Below are 26,480 nucleotides of genomic sequence, written 5' to 3' on the forward strand. Positions count from 1 at the left end.
CTACAAAACAAATAAAACGGGGAAAAGTAAATCTTTCATCTCTTTCACCATGATGTTAGCCACAATCCATATTGATCCTGTAGTTTCTGGACAAATACTGCTGTTGCTTTGACTTTCCTTTCTCAAACCAGCTTCAATCCAATTTGAAAGCTGGATGTGGAGCAAGTGGTAATGTGAACATTTGAGATCACTGCTGTGCATTAACAGGTGAGAGTGCACATGCGCAGACTGACAGCTTCCTGAATAGGAGTTCCAGGGGAAGGGGATGCTGCAGGGGCAGTCATGTGCCTTGGGTGAAGACATCCTTGCTTACTTTCTGAAGTGAGCAACGTGGTGCAAATGTAGCTTGAAACACAGTGTGGGTACGGGGGGGGGGCAGGGGGGATGACCTTGCTGCGTGTGAACATATCTGACTGATCAGACTGTTTGCTCCTCTAGCCCCGTAATGTCTTGTCTACTCCACTCTTGACTGGCAGTGGCTCTCAGGCAAAGAGAAATGTCTTCCCCTGTTACCTGCAATTTGATGGGCGATGCAAGGGATTAAAACTTGCATGTGTGCTCCAGCGGAGAGTGGTCCTTTTAGGTCAGTGATGGCCAAACTTGGCCCTCCAGCTGTTTTGGGACTACAATTCCCATCATCCCTGACTGCTGGTCCTGTTAGCTATGGATGATGCGAGTTGTAGCCCCCAAACAGCTGGAGGGCCAAGTTTGGCCATCACTGTTTTAGGTGAATGGGGCAGGGCCATTCTCACCAACCTCAGTAGACTCTTAACCAGCCACCACCTCCCATACCTTATTACTTACAATTGGGTGGCCCTAGCTGTCAACACCCTTAGGTAACCTCCATACTTCACTTAATGTGGATTGTGAAGCCACACTTTCTACTTCTTAAATCCGAAGACTCCCTTTGCAACCAATGTAGCCACATGGATGAGAGAGAACTGAAGGAGGTACCAAGGGGGTTGACATTCTGCATTAAGCCAAGGAATGGGCAGGGCCTTGGACCTGGATGGGTCCATTGAACTCAGCAGGGAGAATGATAGGGACAATACAAGTTGGCTCCACTCCCCGTCATTGGTCTTGGACCTCCCTATCTCCCACCCTACCAGAGATGTGTTCTACTGCAGAGACATGGTTTCTCAATTAATGAGTAGGATAGCTGTTAGTTGTGGAGTGGTATGAAATAATAATAATAATAATAATAAGGTCCCAGTCTTTCCTTATTTATTGTGTCTATCCTGAATTTCTTCCATGACATTCAAGGCAGCATAGAGGACAGCCACGTGGTTTAGCTTCAGCAAGATGACCCAAAAAACCAAAATGTGCCTTTCAGACCACACCCTGGGGCTCTTTCCCAAGAACGGGAGTACCAACTTTCCCCACCCTCCAACAGGTATGCCAAAATCAGCGTGCAGCCCGAGCAATGATTGATGGGAACGCTTCATCGGTTGGGTTCCAGTCTGTTGCCCAGACCGTAAAACTTTCGAGGGAAAACGCTGAAAGCTTCAACACCTTGGCACCTTTGTTTATTTATTTATAACCCCGGCAGCAACTCTCCGAGCATTCCCTTTGGAGTTTTGCCCCGCGGAACTCAAGAGGGAATCACTTTCTCATCAAGCCCACGCAGGACCCGGCTTTACAATCCTATGGAAAAAGCTCGAGCAGAGATGCTGCGAGAAGCCGGCGGCTTGTCCGCTTGGCGCGGGCCGGAGTGTCTTTCCGCGCAGCGCGGGGCAACGCTGTCGGGGGACGCGGGCCGGCGAGAACTTGGCGCCGGGAGGAGTTGGGCGCTTTCTCTCTCCAAGAACCCACCTCGGGCCGCGCAAGATCCGCCGCGCAGGGTCCGCCGCCGCCGCGCGCCCTGGCGCACTCGCCCTCGGCCTGCAGGGTGCAGGCGTTAGCCAAGGCGGCGGCGGCGGCGGCGGCTGTGGGGAGGAGGAGGAGAGGAGGAGGAGGAGGAGGAGCCAGGCCGGCCTCCTTCCCTTCGGCTCTCGAGTCCATTTCCCCAGCTCGAGTGACACAAACACACCAGGCGAGCGCCGCCGCTGCCCAAGCCAGGATCTTACAAACCCCTCTCCGCCGCCGCCGCCGCCGCCGTCCCTGCCGCCGCCTTCGCCGAGCCGATCCCCTCCCCGGGGGCTGCACCGAAAGAAGCGCGCGGGGAAACTCCAGCTTGCAAGCAAGGCGAGGGGAAGGGGAGGGGGGCACGACGCCAGCTTCCTGCTTGCAAAGAAGGGGGGCGGGGGGAGAGAGAGAAGAAGAAGACGAAGAAGAAGACGAGGAGAAGCGGCGGCGGCGGCAGCAGCAGCAGCAGCAACCCAAGGTAGGTTACAGCGGGCCGAGAGGAGGCGAAGGGGATGGCGCGTTTCCGAGGATCCTCTTTGGGGAGGGGTGGTGGTGGTTTCCTTCCTTCGCGTTCCTGAACCCCAATATGTCTTCCGTTCCCGGTCCCCCACCCTCTCCCAGCTGTCTCCACCCTGCGCTCCCCGTCCCATCGCAGCTGTTCCTGTCACTGCCAACGTTGCAAATCTAAAGGAGATCGGGCAGGGGTGGTGGGAAAAAGGTGGAACAGCCCCCCCCCCCACTTTCCATATAGGGATTTTTTTTTGGTCTCTGGAATCTTGTGGAGCGCAATGTTTTCTCGTCTCTCTTCCACCCCCCCCCCCTTCTCGTTTAATCTCATCACTTACTCTTCTCCACCCCGCATCTTCTCTCCTCCCCCTTCGGGTTTGGCACTATATATATATATATATATATATATATATATATATATATATATATGCGTGCCATATATGTGTGTGCATGTGTGGCACGCACATACAGACACACATATATATATACTGTCTTTCCCCCAGCAATGGAGAGGAGAGTGCTTTTAAGGAGAGAGGGAAGAAAAAGGGACACACACACACACTTCCTTTAACATTTTTTGCTGGTTTGTTTACTACCCTCATCAAGAGCTTTGTGCCAACTTGGGGTTTGCAGTAATTTTTCCCATGCAGAAATAAGAGGTTGGAATTGGAGTGATTCCCCACAAAAGCGAAATTCTCTATAATGTACCCCAGTAATCAAGATTATGTGTTCTGCAACTTAACTAGGAGATAAAGCAGCTATTTGGGTTGGATTGATATCTCTCTCTTTTTTTTTTCTTGTGTGAATCCAGTACTTGGCACTATTGGTGCCTCGGATTCTAATCCCGAGTGGGTTTATGTTTTTTTTAATTTCATTTTACTTGTTATATTTAACTCTTTTTAAAAAAATGGTTTGCAAAGGCCACAGCTAGGAAAGTAGTTTTGACATTCACTTTGGGGTGGAGGAGTTTGGAGAGGGGATGGCGTTTTATTTTCTATTGGTGTTTAAAGGGGGGCAAATATGGGTAAATATTTTCTTAAAAAATAAGGACGTTTGGCATGTGGCTGGCCGATCACAAGTCTGGGGGGGCTGTAGGGGGGACTGCGTAGTGTTTGTTTCACATTGGCAGCAGGGCCCATTTTCTGGTTGAGCTGGATTTAACTTTGCATGTTGCAGTCCTTCTTGCCCCCCCCCAAAAAAATATGGGAGGGGAAGGGTCGGAGGGGTGAGTGATGAGTTCCCCCTCTTGGCTTGATCATAGAGAGGGGGGAGGAAGGGGGTTACTTTGGGTTGAAAGGGACCCATGCAGCAGGGAGCCTGTCCTTGAAGGAAGGGGGGTCCTGACGGTCGACGCTGATCCTCAGTTCTGTGGTCGCGGTGACAGCTGTCCATGATGGGACATGACTAGGGGGGGGGGGTTTAATCCTTGCTGCTAATGCATCCTGGTTCTTAAAAATCAAAAGCCTTGAGATGTGTGTCTGCAAAAGCTTCTCGCCCCCAGCTCCCTGTGACATATTTTATTTAAATGTGAAAATGGAGACAGCGGTGGTGGCAGTGTGTGTCAGGTGCAGGATAGCTCCGATATGCTGCTGTGGCCTGGAATTGTGCTCCTGTTTTTATGTCCATGGCAGCCCAGACAGCATGCAAGTTTTTGCACGCATCTGGCCCGAGGGGGGAACTGCAAACGCTGCCACTGCTGCTGTGCAAGGAGGTGCTGCTGTGCTCTGCCCCTCCCTCTTCTCGTCAGACTTGGACTTGCTGTTTGTATATGTATATATATATTTAGTTGCAGCAAAAGCTCCCCACTTCCACACATTTTGCTTGCTGGTGCCTGTTAAGGTGGGGTGCAGGACGCAAAGGAAGGGGGGAAAAGAGTGGCCTGCCCTTTGACACGAGGCTGTCCCTAGAGGGCTGTCCCTTACTGTGGGTCAACAAGAGGTGACAGGGTCAAGCCAGGCACCTTTCAGCCCCTTTCCCCTGAAAATGTGGGGCGCAGGGGTGGGGTTTGGATGGGGGAGAGGAGGGGGCAGGTGTGCTGGAGGGGAAAGGTGACTTGGTTAGGTGGAGAATTCAGTTTGCCTCTCAGGTCGGACCTTGTTTCTTTCTGCGTGCGTCCAGCGCTCTCTGTCTGGATGTGTGCATGTGCGACCCCCTCGACTCCCTCTGGACCCGTGTCCCTCTCTCTTCTTTCACTAGCCTTTGGCTCCCACTCTGACCCCCATGTAGGGATCTCCCTATGTCCGCCTTTAGCTGCCTTGCCCTGCCATATCACCATGCAATATTAATTGTCACATTACCTCCCTTCGGTGAGCGAGATGACTTTTGCTCTGTGTATGGGGAGAGGGGGGGTGGTATCAAAGTCACCTTTTACTGTGGGGGGTGGGGAGGCGCAACTGTGCCTTTTCTTTCTTTAAAGAAAGAAATTCTATAGCTAGTAGGCTTTGAAGGAAGTTACAAGTGTTGGTTGCATGTTGGTAGTGGGTAAAAGGGCAAAGGTCGTGACCTGGAGAGCAACTTCAGCCTTGCCCATCCTAAAGGAGCTTATGCGGCCTGTAAGCAATGGAGGGGTGAGCGCAGGCCAGGCAATGTGACTTGTCCAAAGTCAGAGGTCAAAGCTGGGAATCCAACCCATAAATCCTTTATTTTCCTGCGAGAGCAGAGTTTTGTCAACATCGCAAAGAGCTTAGGGCAGACTTGGGGCGTTTTCCTCTGTCGGTACACTGAAAGTCCTTCCCTGTCGTTGTCCCGTCCTGTGTCTCCCCCCTCCCCGCATTCCCTATCCTTATAAAACGTTACAGTAAATATTTTAACATTTGAAATGTCCCTCTTTGCCTTTGTATATCACAATGGCACCATTTGTGCATTTAAAAGACTCTAAAGGAAGTTGTAAGGGTCTTTTGGTAACACATGTGAAAACACCCCTGCTGGATTTGAACTCTGTGTGTGTGTGTGTTACACATGCCCCCCTCCACACACACACACACACACACACACACACACACACACACACACAGACAGACACAGACACAGACACACACACATGGAGGACCTGTAAATTCCCTTATTCCCAGGCAACTGGGGCTTGGCAAAAGCATCAGAATGTATTGTCCCTGCTGTTGGCTAAGGAAAGGAGAGAGAGGGCACTGCTTTTCAAGTATCCTTTCAGTTTCTCAAGAGAGAGAGAGGTGTTGTGCTGTCCAGCTTTGGAAGCCCTTACGTCCCAGTTCCAGAGGCGTGGAAGAAGCAAACTGTGATTACTCTACAGTGGTAGGAAATACACTTTGTGTGTGCTCAGATATGCTGTCCTTTGCATCAAAAAACAGGTTCCTGGCTCTGGTGACTTGTATTTGTAGATGGAACATTTTTGGTTGGTACTGGAATGTAAGTAAGGGGTGCTTGTCCTGAAGGTGGGGCTGTGTGTGTGTGTGTGTGTGTGTGAGAGAGAGAGAGAGAGAGAGAGAGAGAGAGAGAGAGAGAGAGAATATATCTGATAGGGCAAATGGGTGCTCTGCTCTGCTATGGCTGTGCCCAGGCAATGTTTCGTAGGAGCCCAGAGGTGCCACTGTGGGGAATAATCTGCAGTGGGCAGCTCAAGGGCAGCATTCTGGTTGCAAGCCTGAACTGCCTGTACAATATGTGGGTGATTGTGCTTTTGCTGGAAGCTTCCCGACAACAACCAAACAGGTTTCCCTACCTGTAAACATTATTAGCTGTGTAAATAATTATTAGCAGACGAGTGCCCACACTCGCGTGGTACACCTCGGACTTGGTGGCAGCACCGTTAGCCAATGCTGTGTGCCGTGGCTTCTGGCTGGTGAATGCTACAATACTGGTTTGACCTTTGGTTGCGATGACTCTGGGGGATACCCTTCCCCTGGGACCACTGCTGATTCTCCATTCCGTATTGACAAGTTGCTGCTGCCATTGCAGAGAACAGAGCAGACTGCAGGGTGATATGCTGGGTTTGCTTACCCACTTGAGCATTTGCTTCTAGGGTTAATCTTCCATCGTTCATTTCCCTTCTTGCTCAGAGACGTCCCAGGTCAGTCTGTTTACCGTCACAGATTACTGGATTATTTTTCATTGTAAACAGTTCTTTACGTTAACGTGATTGCATGCACCCCCCCTAAACTCAACACTTGCGTATATTGGGGGGTGCTTATGTGTATCTTCCTTTTAGAGGTGTGTACTGGTGTCTGGTCTGCGCATTGTTCGGGTTTGCTGTGCAAGGGTGTGTATGCACTCGTTGTGTGCCCAAGCTTCTTGCTTGCTGTATATGTAGGAAGTATAATATTTGCACGTGCCTTGTAGGAATACAGTACCTATATACATTTGCTCACAAGTGTGCAATTATACATACAGTTAGCACTCAGCTTGCATGACCACCCAAGCAGTTGTGGGGGATATACCTATGAGGAGGCTTGGCCAATAGATAATACCTTGCTTGGAGCCATTTGGTGAGCTTCATGGTCGGGTAAGGGTGTTGCATCTGTCCCTGGTGCATTTGACACAGTAGTCTTTCCATTGCACCACACTGGTTCTTGTGTAGCAACAGCAGCATAGGCTGACCTTTTACACAGTATGGCTGTCTGAGTTTCACTGCTGCAGTGGAGGAGGCCCTGGAAGCGCTCAGCCAGCATTAGTGGCACTATCCTCTGGTGCCAGACACCAAGGACACATGGTCTCTTAGCAGGAAACCCAGGCATGGCAGACTCTCCTCAAAGATTAGAGATCTTGGGTCCCAGGAATGGGCAGAACACTGCCAGAGAAATAGCCACTCTTTGCAAACTTTCAACAAAGTTAAATGACCACTAATAAAACAATTTCCAACAGTGTTTTGTTGTGCCTAGAAACATGTTATTGGGAGCTGGAAAAGCTGTGCCTTAAAAAAAAAAGTCCATATGCACATTGGTTTTCTGAGCTGCGGACTAAAAAGCTGACATTTCCAAGGGCATTCAGAAAACCCCAGAGTGCAGAAACTGTGAGTTGTGTGTTTTTGTAACCACGGTGTGCAGCGGCTGTGTTTGGTAGGGGAGGTTGATGCCAAGAAGGTTATAAAATAAGAGGTGCTGGAGCTCAGACCTAGGTGGGAACCATCTCTTTAATCCCAAAAGTTGTGGCAATTCAGTAATGAGGGAAACACTCTGCACATGCCCATAGGCATTCTTTCCCTTACTATCTTCCAGGCAAATGTTGGTATTCAAGCCTAGAGGTTTTGTGCTACATCAGCGAGATCTGAGGGTTTGTTTCTTTCTCACTGCCACTGGTGTTGGTGGTGGAGTGTGTTGTTATAATAATACGCTGAAAGATGTAATGCTCTGTCTAAATTGTAAGTGCGCTGTGCGTATTTATCTCAGTAATCCTTACAACAAACTTGTCAAGAAGACCGGTGGTGGTATTAGGCTGAGACGCAGTGGCATGCTTAGGACAATCTAGCGAGCAGTTTGTGACAGAAGCGAGATCCTCCGATAACGTGACAACAGCTTATTAATGCCCTCTCTGCCAAAAGTTTCGCGTGGGGAATCAGAACTCCCTGGTTAGATGCTGCAATTTCTCCTTTTGGCCCATATTTGCACCCTCGCTTTTGCTCTGCTTCTGGCAGGTAGCAGCAGCTGAATGCTGCACGCCCATAAGCCACCCCTTTGGTGAAAAGCAGCTCTCGGTCCCTGCAAGGCGTCAGGGAAGGGCAAACCCTGCTGGAAGGAAGCCACCCGAGAAGCTGGTCTGGGGAGAACTTGTTGATCAGACACGAGCCAAGCGGACTCGCCCCTCCCCTGTTGCTGTGGCCTAGCACGTCTTCAGGCAGTTCGCCGTCAAGTTACAGTACAGTATAGGCCACCCCGGCTGGGTCTTCTGAGGCACGCAGGTCTGCCGCCGCTTCTTTTTCTCTTTCCAAATTCCCTCTTGCTTCCCAAAGGGAGATGTGGAAGTGGAGCAGAGTTCACCACGCCTGGCATGAGCAGGTGGAGTTGCTGTGTGAGGGTGGCGGTGGGCGGAGGGTATGTCAGCTGAAACCCACGTGGAGAGTCTCTTCCCCTGACAGTTTTGATATAAATGGTTGATTCAAAGGGGCGGGGTGGGGAAGATGGGGAGAAAACAGGCCCAGCTCCACTGGGCAGAAATGCTGTTTCTGAGGCCACTACAGAGGCCTCCTCTGATTGAGGCCTTAAAGATTCCCTCAAACATCTCCCTAGGAAAGGGGCAAAAATGACATAGCCTGGAAAAAAGTGGAAAAGGAGCCGGGGTGCAGTGTGTAGGAAAATTTTGGCTGAATATTGTCACTGTTACCCACATTCCATCATTTATCCTTCCTCTTGGTTTTAATGTATCTCTGTGGGGTTTTGTTGTCTGCTTGTTTGGTTCCAAATTGCTATTGGATGCCTTGGGCAAGACAAAGCAGCTAAAAAGGTAAAGGACCCCTGGACGGTTAAGTGCAGTCAAAGGCTACTATGGGGTTGCGGCGCTCATTTCGCTTTCAGGCCGAGGGAGCCGGTGTTTGTCCACAGACAGCTTTCCGGGTCATGTGGCCAGCATGACTAAACCGCTTCTGGCACAACGGAACACCGTGACGGAAGCCAGAGCGCACGGAAACACCATTTACCTTCCTGCTGCAGCAGTACCTGTTTATCTACTTGCACTGGCGTGCTTTCAAACTGCTAGGTTGGCAGCAGCTGGGACAGAGCAATGGGAGCTCACTCCATCGCAGGGATCCGAACCATCGAGCTTCCAATCGGCAAGCCCAAGAGGCTCAGTGGTTTAGACAACAGCGCCACCTGCAAATTTAATTAATTAATAATAATGATCATTCGTTCACCTTTGAGGACTTTGCCTCCCATCAGCTATGGGAGTTCTCTCAGGCTCCTGTCTGTTTCTCCATTTTTAGACTACAGCCAGGGATAGTTTTGCAGACATACAAATTGGTCTGGAGGGGCTTTGACCTGGGCACTGGTGTTGTAGCTGTTTCTAAATGTACTGGGAAATCTGGACAGGTGGGAGATTTGATAGGTGAGTGGTTGTTGCATTGGAATTTTATTTTTGTTGAGTTTTATTATTGCCATTAAAAAATTGTTCTTTGAATTGCATATTGAAAAGAGGAAAACTGCACACTGAACATCTCCCCTTGCATTGGCATTTCTGTTAATGCTCAGCCTTTGGCCTTGAAGATACGGCTTCGTCCAAGTCAGGTTACCTGGAATTTAGAGAGGGGACCATTGCCTTCTTTCTGTCCTTGGTTGTTCGGTTGACTTGTTTGAATCTGCCTGGAGGTTCCTCCCAGGCCACTGCCACAAATGTCTCTTCTGTAGTGCCTCTGCTCTCTTTTACACATGGGGATTTCAGCCTTGTGGATTAATGAGCAGATGCAGTGGTGGTGGCAATTTTTTAGAACAGCAACAACAAACACTTCTCATCTTTCCAGTAATGGCGCCATGTTTAAAATGAAATGAAGATGGTAAGGTATGGAAAGCTAACATAGGCTTCAGTGTTAGTATGGGGATACTGCTAGGAGTTTGGAAAATATTCAGACGCAGTTATCAGAATGCTGTCGAAAGGATAAAGGGGCAATACTTAATTGTCGGAAACAGAGGTGACCTGGCTTGGACCTGCATTGGGAGCCTGTCGGCTGCCTTAGAAGTAAGACTGCTTCCTTAATTCCAGATGTGATGGAATTTGCTCAATAAAGAGGGGAAATTAGTCTGTGCATGCTCAGAGGTGCATTATCCTGTATATCAGGGATGGGGAACTGTGGTCCTTCAGATGTTACTGGAGTCCAGCTGAAGGATTAAAACAAAATCCTTAGAAACAGCCCATAAGGAGAAGGAACTCTAAACAGCCCAATGTGAACTGAGCATGCTCCGTGGCTGTGGAATACAGTCCGTTTGCTGATGGTGAGGAGTGGAAGCCTTGATCTGCGGCGGAGAGATGTGCAGTAGAATGAAATGGAGTACTGTATCCTGAGATGTGCAATGGGAGTACTATATCCTGAAAGAGTGGTTGTGACCTTGAAGAGGAGCACTCCACACTGCAATGCTTTGTTGAAGATTACATTTAGAACAGAACATTGTTTTGTTATCTTTGTCTTTTAATGAATGAGGCGGGACCGTCAAGAGGTGGCTAACGGAGAAGGGGACTTCAAGGCCAATGAAACCTGAACATTTATTTCTTGTTTCTATTTACACTTCCCTTGTCTCGTGGTTTCTATCGAGGCACATTTATTGTAAGCTGCAAAAGGAGCCATAGTTGACTTTCTATGCTAAATGCGTGTTGGGGAAGGGGTATAGCATGTTGCATGGTTTCTCTCTCTTGCCCACCCTAATATTTTGCATCTGCGCTGGTCTCTAGCCTAGTCTCTAGTTGGTACGATAAAGCCTTATGGGTCCCCACCCAGGACAATTCACCTGAGCACCTCGTTTTGATTTTTTTTAAACACTTTTTAAATAACTGGGGGGGGGGGGAGGCGGGAAGAGACTGTGCTAAGACACCTTTGAAATTTCAATGTTTCTGCACAGTTTCTTAAAGTAGAAGATGCTGCCTAGGAACCCTTGAGGTCTGTGATGGAAGAAAAGTGATAAATATATAAGAAAAAACGAAATAGTGCTATAATAGTGCTGATGCAAAAGGAAACGCACACACACAGTTAAAATCAGTGTTCAGATTTGTGCTAAAATGCTTGTCAGAGTAGGTGCTATTCTGAATATATTTTAATAATTTTAAATATATATATAAAAGCTGCAAATTAAAAGATTGATTTTGAAAGGGGGAACTGAACTGGCACTGGTGGGCAAACGAAGTGTGCGCCAGTGAAGTTGTGCCAGATTCTAAAGGTGTGTCAATAGATGCACCCACTGGATAGGTTGCTGCGCGGGTCAAAGCCACAGTTGAAAGAGCAGCACCAAGCTGGGACTGCACTACTATTGCCACTTTTTTCTTTTTTTTTTTAGGGTGGCAGTGGGGGGAGGACAGATTTTTTTGAAGTTGCAAATAAGACAGAAGAACCTTACAGGGTTGGGGAAAGCAAACTGATATGACATCATGCCGGTGCCCTGTAAAAAGTGGACAAAGGATAGCTGTCCCACAGTAGATTCCTAGTACTCTTTTTATTCCCATTTTACAGAGAAGGGGCTGGGAGACGGTGAGCTGTCCTAGGCTACAGCACTATGAAGACATTGCTAAACAAGGCCCAAGACTTTTATACAAGGCCTTTCAGATATGAATCCAGTTCTCTGTTCGGTTATATGGATTTGATGGACAGTTAAAGTGGTTCACACTTGTCAGCGATCTCTGCCTGAACACCAGCTCTCTGTGCTTTCTTGTGGAGGCTGTATATGCAGCTGCCGCAACGTCAGGTATCTCAAAAAAGGTGCCGCCACAATCCGTGTTAATCGCAGCATGCGTCCGGTGCATCTCCCCATACAGTTGTAACTTGGAAGTAGGACAGAATCCTACTTCCTGCAGCCAATCAGAAGCCACGGAAGCCCCGCTGGATGTTTGGGTTCCCAAATAATGTTTGCAAACCGGAACGATGACTTCCGGGTTTGCGGCGTTTGGGAGCCAAATCGTCTTGAGTTCCAGGGCGTTTGTTAACCAAGGTACAACTGTATAGAGACTCCAGTTCACACGAACCACATTTCCAGGCAAATTCAGCCTGGGGCAGAGTTGCACTTCCTATTTATATCTTCACCAAGAAATGAGTGCAAGGGAGGAACTGTGCAGAAGTGGTATGTTACTTCACAAGGGCATAGCCCTGGTAGGCTGCCTACAAATCTCTTAAACAAACAAACAAGTAAATAATACGAGGGGGCCTTTAATCTTTTCCCAAACTGCAATGCTACAGGTTTGCAACTCCCAACAACTGGGCTCTAAGCCATTCTTGTTCTAACCTTGTGGGCATTTAGAAAAACACCAGAATGTGGGCTCCCAGATCCTTTTCCAAAGCTTATTAACCCGTTAAACCCAGTTTGGATTTCCACATCTATTGGGCCGGAAGCAAGAAATTGTGGATGCCTGGCTCTTGTGCACCAAGAAATATGCTGCAGGGTTCAAATGAGTTGTATCCAACTTAAGTTGTACTCAATGAGTAGACCCATCAGAATTAATGAACCTAAGTTAGTCATGTTAATGAACTTCAGCGGGTCTACTCTGAGTAGGGCTAGTATTGGATACAACAAGGCTAAGGCTTTTTGAAATATTTATTGTTCCGCTTGGTACATTTAAAACACAGATGTCTGGGCATTTTAAAATGAAGACTAAAACTTGGGGCTGTGAGGTGATTCAGGGAGCCAGTATAACAGAGCAGAGCAACTTGGCGGTTTGAGCATATTACATGGATCCAGGCCCAACTGCACTGGCTGTCGACCGGTTTCCGGGCCCAATTCAAAGTGTTGTTGTTGTTGTTGTTGTTTGTTGTTTTGACCTATAAAGCCTTAAATGGCTCAGGACTGCAATACCTCAAGGACCACCTCTCCCCATATAAACTGACCTGGTCTCTGTGATCATCATCTGAGGCCCTTCTTCGCGTGCCTCATCCAGGAGAGGTCAGGAAAGTGGCAACAGGCCTTTTCTGCAGCAGCTCCCATTTGTGGAATGCTCTCCCCAGGGAGGATTGACTGGTACCTTCATTATATATCTTTAGATGCCAGGCAAAAACATTCCTCTTCAACCAGGTCTTTGGCTGATTAATATTCCACAGCCTTTTCAATGTGTTTGTGGGAGAGCGGTTGTTTTGTTTTGTTGAAACTATTTATTTTGTGCTCTTATCCTGTATTTTAACTTGTGAACTGCCCTGAGATCTTTGGATGAAGGGCGGTATATAAATTTAATTAATAAATTAGCAATAAAGACAGGTTGCATGCAAACACATTTATTGAAGGGCGCCTTATTCCAACAGGCTTTTGAGAACTGACTGCTTTTAATGAAAGGGCTGGTGCCATGCTGTTTTTATTTGTATGTTTTTAATATATATTTCTATTAATGTTCAATTGTTTTTTCACGATATTCCCCCCCCCCCCCAATGCTTTTAGCTGTTCTTATTTTATCCGTAAGCCGCCAAGGGTCCCTGTCAGGGGGAAAAGGCAGGTTATAAAAAAAGTATGTTATAATAGTAGTAGTAGTAATAATAATAATAATAATAATAATAATAATAATAATAATAATAATAATAATATATGACTTTTAAGAAAGAAAAGAAAAACAGCTTTGAGAGGCTGCAGTTTTGAGCAGTGAGGAAGCAGAGGCGGTGTTCCCTATCAGCTCTCCCTGCTCCACCCTGCACAACTGAAGGTGATTTTGAGTGGGAAAACAGCCGGTGGGGAAAGGATTAAGTGCGCCCCCCTCCCTCTGCTTTTCTGCTCTCAATTCCCTAAGTGGAATAACCCCTAAGTGGGAAAGGGAGGTTGGATCAGCCTGTAAGAGACAGATTAAGGGTGAAGACAGGAGGAGCTTGTCTGCGATTGTGTCATGAAAGTAGAATGTACAGCTGCTGACAGAAAATCTACTAGCTTGTCATGAATGTGGCAAGCTTATATTGTAGGCTCCTCATGGCAGGGACCTGCCTGTGTGTCTTTTGTTTTGCCTGTGGTATTATGCAATAGGCTACATACACAGGTAGCCCTGTACTGAAACACATTCCTGTGTTTATCTTTCAAAAGTCACGCTTCTAGTCCCCTTGGGGGAAAAAAACAAAAAGCCTGCCTGCAGTTTCCACCTCTCGGCAGCAAATCTAGCCTCCCTAGGAAATGCTAGGTATCAGGAGTCTCAGTCAGTGCAATCTTTAAATCCTTTGCTGTTCTTGCAGCCGTCCAATCAGCTTCTGACTCTCTCATTCCTCTGTGACCTGTTCCCCCTCCTTACTCTGCTAACTAGGCAGGCTGTGTTGGCAGTTGGATCCAGCGGCTAGAATTAAAGCTGCATTTGAAGGATGGCGTAGCTTTGTTTCCATATGCTCATCTGTTAGTGAGAGTTGGAGGGGTTTCCTGAGTGGACTGCAGTCCTCTGTCTTCCGAAGGTCTTGCATATCCGCTCTTCTGTGCTTTCATGTCAGGACTGGGATCAAGCTTCGTGACAGGAAAAGGCCATAGCTCAGCAGTAAAGCAGAACGCCCCACATTCAATCCCTGGCATTTAGAGTTTGGACTGAGACTGTCTCCTGTCTGAAACTCTAGATAGACAGTACTGAGCTAGATGGACCGATTGGTCTCACATGGAAGATGGAGTATGTTTGTTTTTTCCTGCTCTGGAGGGTAGGATCTGAAGGAGCTTCTTCACCCCCATCATCCAGCCTGGACACTGAGATCCAGCTCCGATGGTTTCTGGTGGTTCCCTCATTGCGAGAGGTGAGGTTACAGGGAACCAGGCAGAGGGCCTTTTCGGTATTCGCACCCACCCTGTGGAACATCCTCCGAGCAGATGTCAAACAGATAAACAACTATGTGATTTTTAAAAGACACCTGGAGGGAATTTTTTAGTGTGTGATGTTATGTTGTGCTTTTTGTTGGGAGGCACTCAGAGTGGCTGGGGCAACCCAGTCAGATTATTATTATTATTATTAATTGAATTTATATATCACCCTATACCTGGAGGTCTCCGGGCAGCTCACAGAATAAAATCGAAATATAAAACCACAAAATACATAATCAAAATAAAAAACAAAAACCCAATAACTCCCCCCCAAAACCCCACATTTTAAAAAGGCATAGAATATCAATCAAATCAGCCAATAGCCTGGTTAAAAAGGAACGTTTTTGCTTGGTGCCTAAAGGTGTATAATGAAGGCACCAGGCAAACTTCCCTGGGGGGAGGATCCCACAGACGGGGAGCCACTGTAGAGAAGGCCCTGTTGTTGTGTTGCCACCCTCCAGACCTCTTGAGGAGGAGGCACATGAACAAGGGCCTCAGAAGATGATCTCAGGGTCTGGGTAGGTTCATATGGAAAGAGGCAGTCTGTGAAGTATTGTGGTCCTGAGCCGTTTAAGGCTTTCTAGGTCAAAACCCGCACTTTGAATTGGGCCCACAAACTAATTGGTAGCCAGTGCAGTCGGACCAGGATTGGTGTAATATGCTCAAACCATCTTGCTCCAGTTAGCATCCTGGCCGCTGAATTCTGCATTAGCTGAAGTTTCTGAACCATCTTCAAATGCTGCCCTACGTATAACACATTGCAGTAATCTAACCTTGAGGTTACCAGAGCATGGACAACAGTAGTTAGGCTATCCCTGTCCAGATAGGGGCGTAGCTGGGCCACCAGCCGAAGCTGATGGAAAGCACTCTGGGCCACTGAGACCACCTGAGCAAAGGATCCAGGAGTACCCCCAAACTACGAACCTGCTCCTTCAGAGGAAGTGTAACCCCATCAAGAGCAGGCGATCTCCCATCCATCCAGTCTAGTAATCTACCCACTAACAGTGCCTTGGTCCTATCTGGATTGAGTTTCAGTTTGTTGGCTCTCATCCAGTCCACTACTGAGGCAAGACACTGGCCCAGCAGTTCCACTGCCTTACCTGCAGATATAAAGGATAAATAGAGCTGAGTTTCATCAGCATACTGCTGACAATGTACTCCAAACCTCCAGATAACCCCACCCAGCAGTTTCATGCAGATGTTAAACAACTCAGGAGATAGGATTGAGCCCTGTGGAACCCCACATTGAAGGTTCCATGGGGCTGAAAAGCATTCCCCAAGCAACACCCTCTGGGAACAACCATCCAAGTAGGGCTGGAACCACCACAAAGCAGTGCCACCCACCCCTAGTTTGGACAGTCGCTCCAAAAGGATACCATTGTCGATGGTATCGAAAGCCGCTGAGAGGTCGAGCAGAATTAACAGGGACATGTTTCCCTTGTCTCTCTCTCAACAGAGGTTATCATACAGGGCAACCCAAGCAGTTTCTGGGCCTAAACCCTGATCGAAATGGATCCAGAAAACCAGTTTCTTCCAAAAGGGCCTGGATCTGGTCTACGACCACTCACTCCAGAACCTTGCTCAGGAAAGGGAGATTAGCAACTGGCCTGTGGTTAGTTAGGTTTTCCAAATCCAGGGAAGGTTTCTTAAGGAGTGGTTTTTACCGCTGCCTCTTTCAAACAGGCAGGGACCACCCCATCTCGTAAAGAGGCATTGATCACCTCCCTGGCCCAGCCAGCTGTTCCCTCTCTGCTGGTTTTTAGCAAGATGGGCAGCATATAATAAATTACTACTACTACTACTACTACTACTACTACTATCAGGACTTTTTCAGCTGGAACTTGCCAGAACTCTGGTACCTCTCGGGTGGGCACCATTGCCATTCTAAGAGTACGAAGGAGGTGTTCATGATGAGTTCCTGCACCTCTTTTTCTAGAAAAATAGCTCTGATTACTATTATTATGAACCAAGAAAGGAGATTCCTACTAAACATCAAGAAGAACTTTCCGAGGGTAGGAGCTGTTTGACAGTGGAAAGGTCTCCTTTGGGAGGTCTCTCCTTCCTTGGAGGTTTTTAAGCAGAGCTTGGATGGTTATCCGTCATGGATGCTTTAGTTGAGATTCCTGCATTGCAGGGGGTTGGACCACGGGGTCCCTTCAAATTCTACCGTTCTATAAGTCTAAGGCAGGGGTCAGCAATCTTTTTCAGCTGTGGGCCGGAGGTAAGAGTCTTCACTACTTCTCACTACAAGGAGTCACTTAGACTGAGTAACCAGCCTGGACGGAAATAATTTATAAGGCCAGGTGTGTCTCATGGAATCATATGGCAACGCTGGCTCATTGGCTCATGGAATCATATGGCAACGCTGAGTACAATGGTACAAGGCCCCAATCTGCTCAGCCCAACCTTGTCACAGGTGTATGAGCTTGGGTCAAGATCTGAGCCAAACCCAGAGTTAGTTCCGCTGCTGTGGTGGTCCACAGATTCTGGAATGGCTTGTAGAACTTCCTGCGCTGTTTCACTTCATCCAATAAAGAGGTATGGTACAGCTCTGATCTGAGGGCAGATGAGATCTCTTGGTGCCTTATTGGCTCTTTCAGCCTTCCTAGCCTCTCTCTTTTTTTTCCTGGCTAATGGTAGAGGCCCTTCTGAACCTCAGCTTTTGCAGAGAGGACTCCAGACTCCTTTACCAACCGCTGCTGTGATGTCGGTGGCCCTCAGTAGGCAAGAAGGGCATTATCTCAATGACATGAAAAGGTTCACTTGCTGAATTATGCAGATCAAGCGGCTGCAGTTATCTGTTCCCCCACCTTCACTGATAATCCTAATTGCAGAGTCACGGGGGATTCCCTGCTGACAAAATCTGAGACCTAAGTAGTGGCTCCTGGAATTCAGTTAGTATATATATTTTAATAGATTTCAACATGGTTCTGATATCCCCCAAAGGGCCTAATTAATAAGAGTGTTGCCTATGGGATCCTTGCCTCCATATATTTTTCTCTCTCTCTCTCTGATGTAGGATCTAATTCCCTCTCCTCCTCTCCCCCCCCCATTTGAATTTCCCTTGCCAGTTGTCGGAAAGCATTAAGCGATGGGCTGCCACTGCCTCTGTGCCAAATGAAAACTGAATCCTTCTTTCGTAGCTGCCTGCCGGGGTGGTAGAGAAAGGGGGAGGGAGTGAATGGGTGGGTGGGAGGAGAAGAGCTGACCCTTTTTCTTAGATGTCTTCCCCTCCCCACTCTCCTCCTCTTTGGAAGCCTGTGTGTGTGTGTGTGTGTGTGTGTGTGTGTGTGTGGAAACAGTAGCTAGCTGTGTCGCTGAGAAATCACTGTGAGCTGAATGACCTTCTCTCTGTGACACAAGGGGGGTTGATAGTTGTATTCCTTTATGGGCAGCAGGTTTGGGAATGAGATGGCAATGCTGAATATCTGAAATGAGGAGGGGCCAGACTTCCCCTGAAGGCCCTGGAAATCTCCTTCCCTACATTTTCTCTATTTTGTTACTTAAGCAACGTGGCGATATTTAATGGATTTTACCGGTCGCCTTTTCTGGGTGCTCAAGCCGACATGCTGTGGCGTTACAGTAAAATCGCCCAAACCTGAAGCAACCGTAAAAATAATGGCTAATGAGAAGCTGAAACTAGGTTCCCCCCTCCTTTGAAAAATTGGGTCTTTAAAAAATTAAAAAAAAAACACTGAGAAGGCGTTTAAAAACAGGACAGATAGTGTAATGGTTGAGGTAGTCAGGCCAAAATTAGATGTTACGTTACTCATGTTGTTAGCTCTTGTGCGATTGTTTTTTTTTTAAAACAATAATTTTCAGGGGGATGAGGCAGATCAGGACTGTGGCTTGGGGGGAAAGGGGTGGTGGTGGTTATCCCTTTGCCCCTTCTGCTGTTCTAGTTGGAATTGGGGTCCTAACTGGAATTGGGGCTTTCCTCCCCCATTGCAAAGAGAAGGGCCTCTTGATCCCAATTGAGGCTATGGCAAGGCCAAAGGCCCCATCCTCTCACCCCATGCCTCACAGCCTCTTGGACTGGGGAGAACTGAGTTTACACCCTTGTACGGCTAAGAGTGGATCCTTAAGTCACAAAGGGTGGCCCAGCAAGATCAAAGCAAGCCGCTGGTTTTAATGGACAGCTCCACAGTAGAAGAGCGATTCTCAGAACCTCTAGTCAGGCATGGCCAAACTTGGCCCTCTAGCTGTTTTGGGACTACAACTCCCACCATCCCTAGCTAACAGGGCCAGTGGTCAGGGATGATGAGAATTGTAGTCCCAAAACAGCTGGAGTGCCAGGTTTGGTCATGCCTGCTAGCTGAAAGGTCCAAGTAACCGGGGGGGGGGGGGAATTGTGCCTAAGGACTCTGGAAAGCTGCTGCCAGTCAGAATCAACTTTATTCTCCTAGATGGATCAATGATCTAACAGGACTTCACATGTTTAAAACGTGACTCCTCCCGAATATGGACAGCAGTGAAAGCTTAGGAACAAGTTGAGGAGATGTAACAGATTTGGCCTGCATCCTTTTCAGTGGTGTTTATAGAGTGAGCAACATATAGCAGCTTACTTTTGATATTTTAATCACATATATTGTGTTTAGCTTTTGCTATCGTTCTCTTATCGGACCTGACTTCTCCTCCCCTCTACTTCTTCTTAAAAAAAAAACAACAACCCACCAAAACATGATAGTTGTGGTTTCTTGCTAGGCCGCAAGCAGTCACCATTTCAAAGCAAAAGTTATAGCACAGCCTCCCCAAACCTGGTGGCTTCCAGATGTTGTCAGACTCTTTTAACCCCTTTCAACTCCAGCCAGCATTGCCAATGGTCAGGGATGGTGGTGTTTTTTAAGAGCCCAGCAACATCTGGGAAAGTCATGGGTTCCCCAGTCCAAGACTAGATACTGGGACTGAGAGATCCATATTAAAGCTGTGAAGGCTTCTGGGTAGCCCTTGACAAATCACGCCTCAGCTTTCCCCTTCTAAAACTGGATTATTACTTGGAAGGTAAATGAGCACTAAAAAAAAGTGCTAAATTAGCACATGCAAAAAGGGGTCTGAGCTGCAAGACAGGCCTTCCTGTTCAAATCCCATCTTAACCACTTAGTTACTAGGTTGGTGGCCTTAATTAAGCCCTGGTCTCTCAGCCTCATTCCACTATTTGCATATATGTGTATAATGCTGCCTTTCTTAAGGAGCGTTCAGGATTGCTGAGATAATGCGTGTGAAGTGCTTTGAAACACTCGCGTGACATTCATATATTGCTTTTTATCACTAATAATGTTAATTATAGTCCGTATGTGGTGGTGGTGGGGCGGGTCTGGGTTTTGCATTAAGAGGGGCTTATAAGGTGGGAAGCTGGTTGCCTAGGCTTGGGCCTAGCTTTCTCAAAGAGCAAGACGGTGAAGTGGCAAACCTTTTCACCACCCCCGTTGCCTGTTCCGCTTCAAACTGCGGTTGGGGGCAGGAGGATAGAGTGATAAATGTGCCCCTCCAGAACCCATTACAAACCCCCTTCACCCGCCTGAGAGGGAGTGGAGATGAGGTTGTGGACAAGAGATAAGAGGAAAAAGGCCTCCTTTGCCATTGTGTAATGCCAAGGGGCCCTTTCACACCACACACGCTGACCGTGTGCATCTGTCACGGTGCTTCTCCGAAGGCCAGGAGGCCCCCCAAGTCATTGGGCGGAAGTTCCCTATCTAGCTGCATCGACCGCCAGTGCTTCCTGTTGAGAAGGACTTTGCAACATCCCTGTAGGGTGGGGAAACCGAAGCCCCCATTTCTCTCCCACAACAGGGACGAGGAACCCAACAAGGCCTGTTTCCAGCCCCGCTGCTCCGTTACCCTTTGGATTCCCGCATGCTCTAACATCGCCATGTTGCGACGATGGGTGCATTTTTAGAACGAAAACACTAAACAGGCTACATGGCAATGGGAATGGGGCCTGGTCTATTCAGTGGCATTCCAGGCTCTTTCCTTACGTTTCCAGCTTTCCCTTTTAAATAAATAAATACATTTTCCATTTTGTAGATTTCAGGAGAAATGTACGTATGCTATTCTACCAAATTGTTTAGTAAGGAAGCGCCCTGCTCCCAGATTCTAGTCTCCCTGCCTGTGAGTACAAAAAACATCGGCGAGATTTTGGCAGCCTTTTTAAAAAAAATTAAATTAAAATTGCCCACACTGGGCGCTGAGCCCAGAGGGTACTGCAGGAGGCATCGCAACAATGACTTAGAATGGAAGGTGGGACAGGGGGCGCTGAATTTTGGCATCTCACAAGGCGCCTCTGAAATTTTTGAAAGCCCAAAGTCCTCCGCTGGGGCTGCGTTTGGCCCCCGAGCTGAAAAAGGTACCCCACCCTTGCTATGCAGGTCTGTTTCAGAAGTCGAAGAAGAAAAAGGACACCTTTCCCACTCTCCAGAACTGCATCCTCTCTAGTCCCTGGCTGCATAAGATGTTCCAGTTCCAGGCTGGAAGCTCTCTAGCCTGGGCCACTTTGAGGGCACCCTGAGCAGAGGGCTCTCTGGTGACCCCCCTCCCCTGTTAGTGGGCCCTGACAAGCCTTCCTGGACAGTGCTGGTGTTTGTGTGCGCTCTGTTGAAATTTACCACAATGTCCAGAGCGACCCTACATTGTAGGAACTGTAGGAAACTATACGGCAGCAGCTAAACCAAACCCATGAGCTTCTTCTCGCAGCAGCAGCAGACCAGAAAGAAATTAAGCTTTGCCTAGGGCTTGATTTGAGCCAAGTTTATCTAGTTTCAGAAGTGGCTAGTCCACCTGTGTGTCTCTTCTTACAAGTAGGGCGTGAAGCTGCTGGATATCTTCTCCATTTTTTCCCTCCCTTTAGGCTCGTGTGGCATTTAGAGATACACTGCCGCTGCACATGGAGGCTCCATTTTCATAATCCCTAACAGTAGCCAGTGATTTAGCTTCCATAAAAATTTGCTTGCCTAATCTTTTTTCCTTTCTTTTTTTAAAGCACCAGTGCTTCTTTCAAAGGTTCTTCTTTTGTCCCCCCCACCCGTCTTTCTAAAATATTTTTAAATCTCAGAGTCATTTAAACCTTGCCTAATTATGTTAAGGCTGATTCCAGGGGACCTTTGACCTGCTCCCAGAATGGTTGCCATAGGTTCTGTTGCCCCCACCCCCGCCCAAGTTTTTGCTGCACATGTAACTTGCATTGCCCAATGACATTGATTGTTTGCTTCAAAATCCGAGCCTTTCCCATGGCGTTTTTAAACAAGAAAATCAACCTTGAGATTGCTCAAGGGAGCTCCCTTTTGCCTCCGCTTCCCACTCAACAACAGAGAGCTGTCACAGAATCAAAAGTACGGAAGGGGGAGAAAAAGGGTGAGGTTGGGGGAGAAACGTCTGGCTGCTACTTTCGCAGAAAAGCTATTTTTCCTGTTTTTCTGGGTGGGTTGGGACTTTGCATGCAGAGACAGAAAAAGTGAGAAATGTAGATTTTTCTCCGCTGAACTTGATGCAGCGCTACACTTTGCAATTGCTGCAAGGACGCAAGGGTGTTACACCCGTGTTCCTGCAGCCAACAAAGTGAAGTGTGTGATTCAACGCCCATGTAAACGTATGATTGGAAACCCTGGTCCAGGCAAGTACACAGGGGTTTAAAGAGGCGTATATGTGCAGGTATATCATTCACACTTCGCATGTTGTGGGCAAGGTTGATGCCAGCAGCTGGCGTCCTTTGGCAGCTGTGGGGCTGATCGCCAAATCCTACTTGCGCCTACATTTGAATCCGCCATCAGGGAGGTGAGCCCAGGTGCTATTTTAATTTTCCAAGATTGCCCCAAATGTAGTGTGACTGTGGGTATTCTGAAAACTTTAAATGGGTTCTGTTTGGAATACTGCTGCCGCTGGGACACACCAACAGAGAAGGGAGTCCCTCCAGATATCACTTTGCCCAGAATGTTCCCAGGCCAGCCCTGCATATAGGCAGCAGCAGTGTGACAACAGGGTCGCTTGCACCAGTTGCACAGCTACCCAAAAATACTTGTGGCACAGTGTGTGTGTGTGTGTGTGTGTGTGTGTGTGTGTGTGTGTGTCAGAGAGAGAGAGAACAGGTGTGTGGGTTGTGCACCTTGGTCCCATTGGGCAGAGCTGACAAAATAACTTTTGTTGGACTGAGTGAGTTTGTTATTGGAATCATAGCTTTGGAAGGGACATCTAGTCCAACCCAATATTTTGCCCAACCTGGGGCTCGAACCCACTACCCTGAGATTACGAGTCTGATAATCTACTGACCGAGCCACACACTCTTGTGTGCGGACTTTGGAATTCCGCAAAAGTAAGCAGCAGCCAGATTTGAAAAGGAGCAGAACCTTGGTTACATGCAAAGAGAACGTGCCTGGGGAAAAAGGAAAGGTTTTTCGTTTTGTTTTTTTTAATGTAACGAAAGCATTCTTTTTTTGGGCGTCCACCTAACAAGCAACACAGCCTGGATAAATTCCACATTTCGCCTAATCCAGCATAGTTTGTGGGCATTTTGGAAATCTCCACCTCGTTGTGAAAACTGCCTTCTACATGAAGAGACCGAAAGCTTGCTCTCCGAACCCAAAGGATCGATTCCTTCTCCCAGCCTGCCTTGACTCATGCTAGCCCAGAGAGAGCGAGAGAGCGCCCTATGCCGTCAGTTCATGACCTCCAGATATAGGTCAGCTGTTTTCCGGATCAATCGTCGGGTCCGCCTGTCACAGGCCCAAGCAGAGGGAGTTCCTCTTTCTGCTTCATGTTCTTGGAATCGGAGGGACGCGCTGGCAAGCCACGTGACCTGGCCCTTTTGTGTTTTTTTGCTTTCTATTGCGGTCTCTCTCTTCACCTCTTACAAGGAGACGTGTCTGTTTCACAATAGCTTGTCCTGTCGCCATGCCGATGGGAGTGTGCTTTGCAGGGCGAGGCATTCTTGGACATACATCTGGCGTGACCTCCCCTGGCGCCTCGGTGTTCTTGGGCTCTGCTTTGAGAGACCTGACGTGATACTGTTGGGTAACCCCGGGCCGTGGATTTGTTGTGGGGACAGGCACTGCGAGTGACTCAGTGTCTCTCCCACTCCAGGGACCACACTCCGTTTCCTTTGCTTATGTCATCCTTGTGGCATCCTCCGTCCGAACCAGAGCTGCTGGCAGTCTCAGCAGCTGCTGTCCCTAAATGCTTTGGATTCCAGTTGGGTTTGCTAATGGAGGGGCTCAAGATAGATCCTCTTTGGGGGAGCATGTGCCCAGGGAACAAGTACGTATTTATTTGCACGTTCGTTTGCACACCCGTTTTTGCACAGGTATTTATTCTGTATGTCCCTTTGCCTTATCCTTGGTTTTGGATCTCTTGAACGTGCTGGCGGCGTGCAGGGTTTGCCCTGCTCGTGACATTAGCTCAGAGGCAGTCAAGATTCCCGTACAGATGCGTGCAGGCAACTCCTGGCCTTTGTGCTAGCTCACTCTTGCTTGCTGGACTCTGGAACCTAAAATCTGGGTGTTCATTTTGTGTGGGGTAAAACCTGTAGTCTGAATAGTTTTGGAGAGATATTGGAAGATATGATGGTGAGAAATGAAAGGTTTGGGATTAAGCATACAAAATGTCCAAAAACAATGTTTTCAGCCAACCTCTCCCCCCACAAAAATAGTCGCAAGTTGCAGTTGCTGCAATAAATTGCCCAAATGTTTACAATCTGCATAGATGTGATGGTCCAGATCTCCGCCTTGGCTCCCCAGATGCTCTTGAACCACAACTCCCATCATCCCTGACCACTGCCCATGCCGGCTAGGAATGATGGGAGTTGTAGTCCAACAACATCTAGGCACCCAAGGTTGAGAAAGGCTGGTCCAGAATCCAGATAGATGTGGCTGCCTGATTCATTTTACCTGGGGGGTTCATAGAAGAGAGCATTCTGTCCTCGGAGGTGGTGAGCCTTCTGTTCACCCACAAACCATAGATCTATGCATTCACTGGAGCATTTACTCAAACCCAGGCAGACATCTGTTTGTGTCTTCAGCTAGAAAGGCACTTAGGTGGGCAGAGAGTGATGGCACAGGCTCTCCTAGAAAAGGAGGCTGAATTTATTTTCCCCTTGTCTCTCTGCACACATTTTAAAAGGCCCAGATTAAACCTGCACAGAGCAGGTGCACATTTGACTTTTGTTATATTGATTGCCATCCACGCAAACCTGTTGGGCCTTGCAGCAAGGTATATCACCTGTTGACATGTCCAGCTGCTATTAGGCATACACATTTGTCTGTATAATATGTGTATGTGTACATATAGATGTATGCATGCATGCAAGCATGCACACACGCGCGCGCGCACACACACACACACACACACATAAAGTGTTTATTTGTTTATTGTTATATTTATATCCCACCCCTCTCCCAAGGAGCTCAAGGTGGTGTGCATGATTTCCCCCTTCCCCATTTTATCCTCGCAACATGGAAACTAGAAATTCAAAATTGTTTTGCCATGACTGCTGTGGCCTAAGGAACCCTTGGAACTGTAGTTCGATCAAAGGTGTTGATAACTGTCTGCTGGAGGTCCCTGGCAGCTTTGTGGAACTATCAGACCCAGAGTTCTTTTCATATTTAATTGTAAATATTTTTAAGCTGGTTTTCTAGTCTTGGTAGTAATAGAGGAGTGAGTCCCAAACAGTGCGATGAGGCACACCATTGCACCGTGAGAGAACTGGTAGTGTGCTGCAAAAAATTTTTAAAAAATAAAATAAAAAGCCAAATAATGAAATGGTTCTGGTGGGCTGAAAGCTCCCACCTGCTCACAGATTAGGCTGCCTCTTGTCTCTCTGTGTGATTGATTGCTCTGGCCTTGATTCCTTACCATCAGTCTCTGCTGTGGGTGGATATTTCTGCCACACCTGTACACTGAGGGAGCTTGAATTATTCAGATGCTCCAAAAGCAAATGCAGCAGCCTCTGAAGAGGCTACCCGTTGTTTCTCTGAATGAGTATGTATGCTGGGTTTACCTCCTTCCATGTAGAAGCCATGTCCAGGTCAGTGCCAGAAACACACAATATGGTCTCCTATGGGGGTAAGTAATGCTTACTCTTTCCATACTCTAAAAGCAATAATACGGGATTTCCAGAAGTGTTTGAATCGGGAATTTTCTTGCAAAATATTCTGATGCCCAGAGATCTGATATAGCATGCTTGTTTGATGCACAGTGTAATCCTATGCATGTTTACTCTGAAATAAGTCCTGTTTTGTTCAGAGGCTCTTGCTCACTAATTGGTTGTGTTCATGATTGCAGCCTCATATTTCATGTGCATAATTAGAAATATGTCATGCTAATTTCATGTGCCGTATAAAATATCTGAAAAGTTGTTCTGGTAGCCAAAAGTAGTTTATTTGAAATAATTTGATTTAAGGGGGAAGGGGGCAGGCTCTATAAATGGCATTTATTGCACATTAAGTTTTATACTCAAAACAAGTGCAAAGCTTTAACCTAGAAATTATTTTCATTGGGATATTTGTAAATATTTTAAGACATGTTAGTTCAGTAGCATACACTTCCCTAATGTTATTTAGATTTTAAGAAAAATGAGGAAGGTGCTGAAAACTGTTTCAACATACTGTATGTTGAATAGCTGTGTGCATGAATATGTCCTTGGAAGAATCACCGGGGGGAAACGTTAATTGCAGATTTAAAAAAATTGAGTCGTACAGTATTATGTCCTTTCCACTTTCAGTTTTACTTTTATAGTGTTAGTTCATTATGTTA

General features: G+C 47.4%; 1 protein-coding gene across 1 annotated transcript in view; it reads left to right on the forward strand.

The window, feature by feature from the left end:
* The first annotated feature begins 2,135 nt into the window (after positions 1–2,135).
* Positions 2,136–26,480, forward strand: part of THRA (thyroid hormone receptor alpha) — a 109,922-nt gene continuing 85,577 nt past the window's right edge. Inside the window, exon 1 of the mRNA XM_028704969.2 lies at positions 2,136–2,323. The gene's annotated coding sequence lies outside the window, so the exon portion shown is untranslated. The remainder of the gene's footprint in view (positions 2,324–26,480) is intronic.

The sequence above is a fragment of the Podarcis muralis genome, chromosome 13 (genome assembly GCF_964188315.1).
Source record: "Podarcis muralis chromosome 13, rPodMur119.hap1.1, whole genome shotgun sequence".
NCBI classification, from domain to species: domain Eukaryota; kingdom Metazoa; phylum Chordata; class Lepidosauria; order Squamata; family Lacertidae; genus Podarcis; species Podarcis muralis.